This window comes from Neopelma chrysocephalum, unplaced genomic scaffold (genome assembly GCF_003984885.1).
Source record: "Neopelma chrysocephalum unplaced genomic scaffold, ASM398488v2 Primary Assembly neopelma1_42b, whole genome shotgun sequence".
Classification (NCBI taxonomy): Eukaryota; Metazoa; Chordata; class Aves; order Passeriformes; family Pipridae; genus Neopelma; species Neopelma chrysocephalum.
In genome coordinates, this window is record NW_020897701.1 from 7128860 (window position 1) to 7136241 (window position 7382).

General features: G+C 44.5%; 1 long non-coding RNA gene across 1 annotated transcript in view; it reads left to right on the plus strand.

Annotated features, from left to right (window-relative positions):
* LOC113964669 overlaps window positions 1–4226 on the plus strand; it is a 70574-nt gene extending 66348 nt beyond the window's left edge. The window contains exon 4 of the long non-coding RNA XR_003533253.1: window positions 3384–4226. This is a non-coding gene — a long non-coding RNA (uncharacterized LOC113964669). The remainder of the gene's footprint in view (window positions 1–3383) is intronic.
* The last annotated feature ends 3156 nt before the right edge of the window (window positions 4227–7382 follow it).

Here is a 7382-nt window from a genome sequence, read left to right on the forward strand (position 1 = left end):
CAGCAGAGCAGGGATAACAAACAGAATTTCAAGAATGGAGGTGTATTGGTCCTTGTTCAATTGGTTGATAATATCTCTTCGTCTGCCTATAGCATGTTTTAACAAGATCTCTGCGCTCAGGGCCTTGTTTCTTCTGTTCTGCAGATGCAGTGTAAAGCAGGTATGTCACTGCTCAAGGGGGCTAAAGTTACACCCAGGAAGGGTTGAAGCACTGACTGAAACGTGACCGTCATTCCGAGCACGTAGGAAGGAGTGCAGGGAATTGGCTGGCATGCCAGTGCGTGAGTGAGAGGAGAGAGGGCTTTCTCTGGGGGCTCATCTCGGCAGCACAGCACCGGCTGCCATGATAACAACTCTCTTGCTGGCAGGAGAGAGCAACTTAAAATATTTGTGTGACGGCACATTTGGACAGGACTGCACACGCGTGAGAAACAATAGCTATCTTGTTGAAACAAGAAAGTTTGCTCATGTCCCTTGTGGCACCTTCTGTGTTTTGTTCTGCCCTGATTTTCCTTTTAAATCCTCACAATACAGTTTATCCACATTTCTTCCTCTCTTACCAGCTTTTTCTTGTTTGCTTTTCACTGTGTTTATTCTTGTTCTTCCCAAGTCCAGTAGCTCACATTTTGTTGCCATTCTTGGGATTGAAGTGTATTCTTCTGACCATGCATTGGCATCTGGGATATCATTTCCCTTTTCCAGCATACTCTTTCTTGAACCTCTGTGTCCACAGCTGTAAGTAGGTGAATATTGAAAGCACCCGTAACTGGGGTAACAGTGATAAAATGATGGAAACTGGTATTATCTAAACCACAGGAATAACCTTTTCTGTGAGACAATACCTGCTGCTGAGTGTCCTGACTTACAAAGGAGGTGCTTAGTTGTGGTCATCCAAGTGACAGACACTGTGCTGTCAGCTTCCAGCTACTTGCAACATCTTTTAAATCACCTGACAAGTGGAGCAGCCAGCTGCCCTCTGCACCCCTATTCATCTGTGGATACCTCTGAAATTAGAGAAAGAAGGAAGTTCTGGGGACATCGACAGAGGATCAGAAGTACTCCTCTGGGGTCATCCATCAGTCCTACACTGTGTAGCATGTGGAGTTCCATTTTTATGCCTTCTGACAGTAAAGGCAAGGGCTGATTAACATGACCTCAGGGAACAGTAAGGGAAATGACCATCCACTGCCTGCTGGTGCTTATTGTAAGTCAGAATGATGGCCTGTAGAAGGATACAAGTGCTTCTGGCACTGAGATCATCTTTGAGTCATGATTGATTGTCATTCTTCCCAATGAAGCCTTAACCATAAATAGTAGTAGTGTGTGAAATCAAGTATTTAAAAAAACATAAGCTTATTCCAGACAAGCCTTAACAGTGGAAATGTGACAACAGAAGAGCTGAGCAAAGCATTAACAAAACAGGATAGTAAAATATACACATCTTTTATGTATATTCAGAATGTGAGAATTGAGGTGATAACAAAATCTCTGGCTATTTCAATGAGAAGGTAACCAAAGCTATACAACATCACAACTACAGAGAAAAGACTTTTCTCTAGAGAAAAAATCTTACTCAAATTTCTCTTCCTATAGAAATTAACTGAAGCAGCTGCTATTGTTTTCTTTTGTTGTTTTATGAAGTAGCAAAAAAGTTTGGTGTACTTCCTATTTTGGTTTTGGATGCTCTTTCAGACTAATAGAACATGGAATAGCTTGAGGTAGCTATCCTGGGCATCCCAGGGCCAAAGTCATGGCTTGGTGGTATGAGCTTGGTTTCTCATTGCTATTATCTATCAGAGGTGTTTGATCACAGTGATATGAAAATCTGGCACAAGATGACTGTCGTTCATCTGAAGATGGTGTTAAATTGACAAAACTCTGCTTTCTAATTAAGTCTTTACTCTCCCCAATTTATTAAATATGAAAATGGAACTATCTCATCAAAAACTTACATACAGAGGTAAAGCAAAACCTGTCACTTCCAAGAGGAGTAGCACAATCCAGAAGGCAGCCAAGCCCAGGGGATAGAAACCTCCAGAATCTTCGCAAAGGTCAGAGACTGAAGGGCTCAAAAGCTAGGAGATGCTCTATTGAGTTTATCCATGCAGTCCTTACTCTACCAGCTTGCTACATACGCCTGATGGCATACTAGTCTCTCCACAGGGTTGTTTCTTTATTTAGTCCATGGTCCCTTCTCACCATCAGCCTTTTCTTCCTTCATAGAGTTTCCCCAACTCCACACTTCCATATTCCAAAATTTCTACAGGTTCTCTCTGTAATACCTATGTACTTCTCAAGCATCAACAAGTCTGTCTCCATATTCTAGAAGTGGGATCATCCATGTTTTGATAATTTGATAAGAGAGATCACTAAATTTGAATGTTCTGTGGCTGATGCTGACCTTTTGCTACTGTCAGATCCCTTAGCAGTTCCAGTACAGGGAATGTGTTTACTAAGGGAATCTTTTTCAAAGATCGGCCAAAAAGAGACACTTCGGAGAATTTTTCCCTCTTGCACTTCTAACAATTCCTGTGTGTGAACTAAGATTTCTTTTTTATAGCTCAGAAATTTGTGCAATTTGGCCAAATGAGGTACGTTCACAATGATGAAATTTTAAACTTTTTGCTTCTAAGTGCAAAGGCATTACAGCTCCTTAGAAAAGTAGTTCTTAAATAGTTATTATTTTAGCACAGAAAATGTGTTAGTTAAGAATGAAGTCTGGAAACCAGCTGAATGGTTTTAGAGACTGCATACCTCTCAAACAGGGAACTTTTAGTTCAAAGAGGTGAAACTTGACAAATTGAGAAGTATCTGAAAATAGGGCCCAAAAGGAAAGAAAAACTGTCAGCCATCCTGAACTAGCTGCAATGATTCAAACCTTTCTCGCAGGTTTTTTTGGGACATGCAAGCCCTGAAAGAACAAACACACTTTCTGAGTAGCTGCCGCAGAGGAGTGTTGGTACAATGCCATTTGACAAAAACAGAATACAGCCTTAGCACTGAGGAGCCCAAAAGCTGATTAGGTGAACAAGCCCATGCTTACTGTCTACTGGCCAGGGAATGCTTATTCTAAACCCCCTTGATAGCTGCTGGCATGACATCTCTGGCTTGACATTTAGATTCATACAGCATTCACAGGGTAAAAGCCACTCCAGCCCCAATCCAATGAAGGGCAGTTTTTAAGAAACATTAAGAAATGAAACTGTGGCACCAACGCGTGGGCTTTCAGCCAGAGAGAAGAGAGATGCTGAGGTGGTCTAAACAGACCGAGGTGGTTTTAGTAGCCAGCTCTCTAGACCCAGGTTTCAGAACTCCCCTTCTTTGTCCTATCAGGATCCCGATATCAACAGTATAAGGATCACTGTGGGTTTTGTTTTTCCTAGGCACTGCTGTTTCTCATCTGGCAGCATTCTATCAAATGCAGAGCTGCAACGTTGACTTGCATCAGTGACGGATCGAGCCCTCTGGGAGTCGGCATAATTGGAGATCAGCAATCTGGAATCCTGCCCCTGAAGCATCAGGAGAGCGGCTGTACCTGACACAGAATCAAGCCAGATTCAAAGTGATGGGAATGTTTAAGCTGTGATAACTTTTTAAAAAAATCCCTCTGCTACATAATTTAAGTAAATATTTGTAGGTGTCTGTAGTAGGGGTAATTGCTGCATTTCCTTTCAAACAAAAGCAAGGAGTGCAGTTTTCAGTAATGTGAAAGAGAGGCATTCTAATGGATGGGTTTATCCTGATTTTTCTGGCAGACAGTGCTTTTCAGCAGTTCTCGGGTGTCTTTTCTTGCAGCACACAAAAACTAGCTTGTGCCTGGACTATCCCTTCACTGATGCGAGAACTCCAGAGTAGCTGGCAAGTAGCGAGGCGTCCCCCTTCATCAGAGAGCTGGGATGGGCTGCATGGGTGGAAAGCGGCAGGGGTAGGTACGAGGGAGTGAACAGGAGGTGTCTGGCTGCAACCACAAGAAGGAGGAATGGTACATGTGTGCCAGCAGAAAGGTGACCATCTGCAGAGGAAGGAAGGAGAGTGCCTAGCACTGCTGGAAGTCACAGAGACGAACCGCAGCTCAGAGGGGCTGGCTTTGGTATCATAGCAGTGCAAACAGACAGCTTGCAGGTTAGATTGAAGCCCAGGTCCCAGAGAATCCATGAAATAATTTGTAGCTCAAAGGATGTCAAAGAGTTATGAGGGATTCCGGGCAACGGGGTGCAGGTGTGCTTTTATTGGTGTGTATGGTGTACAAGACATTTCCATATGTTTTCATGTATTTCTTCCACCAATGAAATAAAAAAGAAGTTGGTTTGGGAATTTTGAGAAAACTTCTGCATCTGTTCTTCAATTTACCCCTGTCTCAGAAGAGAAGGACCATATATTCAGAGTGCCCACAAGACTGGCGCTAGAAAAAAGGCTGTGCCAGAAATGTGTTTCTTCTTGAGGGTGGAAAACAGCTGAGCCACTATTTCCATTTTCATCAAGGGGTAAGTCACAAATAGAGCTGTCAGCAGGTAAAGGCACATGGTCCTGAATGAAAACCTACCACTTCCCTTGCAAAGCAGGAGATTTCCTAGTGAAAAAGTGAGTGGAGCAGTGGCAGCTGCTTTTCCAGTTGCCATCCATAGTTCTTCTGTAGCAGAGGCCCACACCCCAAGGTTAGGCTGCTCAGGACATGTGCCACATGGACCACCCAGAGGAAAGCCAGAGTCACAGCGCATGTGGTCTGGGACATTTTAGAGCTCTTGGCCCCAGCAGAAGGAAACCCAAACACAACAACAGAGTCAGAGTCTAGCCCTGACAGTGTATCTGTGGGCTCTGGGGGCCCTAGGAAAACAGCACACAAAGAGTAATAATATTAGGAAAAAAAAAATACCCAGCTAGAAGTCTGTAAGGAACTGCTGCATTCCCCAAGGGCTGGCTTTACGTCCTTTTTCTAATTCTAGTGCTTATAATACTTAATAGAGCAGGGTAGGTTTAAAGTGGCCAGTAACAGAATGAACAAGAGTTTCTTTTTTTTTTTTTTGCAACTTTCTTTCAGAACAACCTAAAACGCAGGGCAGTTCCCATGTTGCCAATGTTACAACATACTCCTCTACCTGCATTCCTGCTAAAAATGAAATAGGAATGGTTTCTGAACGAAAAACAGAGTCTGTGATTTTTAACTTTCTGTCCCTCCCATCAAAGCAGTGATTATTGTGAAAAGGACAATCTGGAGTTGTTTTCTGAGGACTCATCATGAGATAGTTGTAGCTGGAAGGTTGGCTACCTCACTAATAAACACCTGTACATTTTACACTCTTACAGTCCTCCTTGGCTGCCACGCTCAGGGCAGAATGCAAGATAAAACAGATTTGTATCTGAAAACAAAAAATAAACACATACACACACAAACAAACAAAACAAAAAAACCCCAATAACATCCCCCAACCAACCAACCAAACAAAAACCCCTGAACTCTATTAAGCAAAAAGATTTCAGAGAAAATCCATCTGAATTGGATTCCACACTTCTTATCCAACACCAAAAAAGTGTACAAGTTTCCAGGCTGGAGCAGAAAGGTTATATATAGCAGTGCAATTTAATTCACATGACAATTAAAAAATACATGAAATGGTCTTCTTTATGCATGAGAAAAGATTATCAGAGTTTTCCCCTTTTCCTCTTTTAGCTTATTAAAAATGTAACTCCTTCAAGAGTAATAAATTAACTCGGAAAGGATTACTTAACTGAGACACAGGTTGTGATTAAAGGAAGTTTGGAGTTCAGGAGAAGTCTGTGTTTGAAAAACGTCCTTGGTGTTTGGAGTATTGCGTATGGCTTTTGACAACTAATTTGGGAGAAAAGTGGTAGGGAATGAACCTCAACAGAAAAAGCTCTTGTTTTTTGTCACTTTGTGACATTACTGAAACACTGTTTCCCCTCATTTGTATTCTCCCTCCCAGCTCCCCCCCCCCCATAAGTTTGGTTTAAAATGTATCAAAACAGAAAAGACTTTGAAAAAGGAAGCAGACCTGTCATAAAGGACGACACTAGCTAGTCGGGAGGTTACACTTTATTATGTAAATCCATGTTTGGGGGTATTTCGAAATGCATATCGTGTGGTTAGAAGCAGCTAATTAGTTTGATAAACTGTACTGGTTTCAAATAAAGCGCACCAATCCGTAACGTAAATGCCAGGAGCGCGCCTTCTTGCAGATCTGTAACTTACCTGATTAACCATAACTGTCCCTCTCCTGTACCAGTCAGTCTCACTTGTTGGACCACTAACCACAAGGCTGCTGGTTTTTGCCAAATCCCACTGCTCAAATCCATCCCGTCTTGCTGCTCCTGGGAAAATGTTCCTGCAGCGCTTTCCTGTGGGTAATTCCCTAAAACTGAGCACCCAAAGCTTGAATTCAGATTGGAGTGGAAGGAAATAAAACTTCAGTCTGCGCATAAATCCTTCACTTACATATAAAGCCAGTGAAACGGTACAATTTTCTCTTCTTCTTCTGTAATTTACACATGGCTAAAATGATTTTCCTGGCAGAAACATCCATTTCTTAACTGCTTAGTGCCCACACTGGCAGCACCGGGGCTGCAGCAACGGCTCCGTAAGTGCCATCGCTCGCTCCAAGAGGAGCTGGATGAAGAACTTGTGACGCATAATTTATTTGGTGAATATAGGCCCCTTTTTGTGCTTACAAGAACTCTGGGGAAGGCGGGTGGGCTTGGTTGGGTGTTTTTTAATAGTTTGCTGAAATTCTTTAAGGACGTGCTGTGTGTTTGCATGCAGTCTCTGTACGTCAGTTGCTTGTTGAGAAAAGTGTTTTAACGTTGGCAGTTCAGGTGCGGGGGTATGCGTGGCCTGCCCAGACAGGGGCCATGCACCTCCTGGGCTCTGGCACAAGCAAAGGGCAAATGTGGGGAAAGCGCTTCCAATGAGTGCCGAGACACTTGTGTAACATCTACGGTTCAGCTGGCTCCAATTCGCCTAAATATGCCTGAAATCTGCAGCACCTTACGCGTCTGAAATGAAAAGCTAATAGCATGCGTGGGGGTGGTAGTCGTTAGAGACGCGCAAACGCTAGTGAAAAATGCCATGCTGACCGGGGCACCGGCTTCCCGCTCCAGCCTGCAGGGCCGGGCCAGGAGGGGGTGGGCCGCCAGCTCCCCTCCGCAAACTTCCCGGGGCACAAACTTTGCCGGCAGTTCCCCGCCCGCCCGCGGGGAGGGTGACAGGGCGCAGCGCGGCGGGGCGCGCCCTGCCCGCCACCGCCCTCTCCCCTTCGCTCCCCTCCCCTTCCCTCTGCGGCGCTCGGCGGCCCCGCCCCGCCGGCAGCCCCGCACCGGGCGGCCGCGGCCGCAGCGCCCCCGCCGCGGGAGGGGGGCGAAGGGGGCGG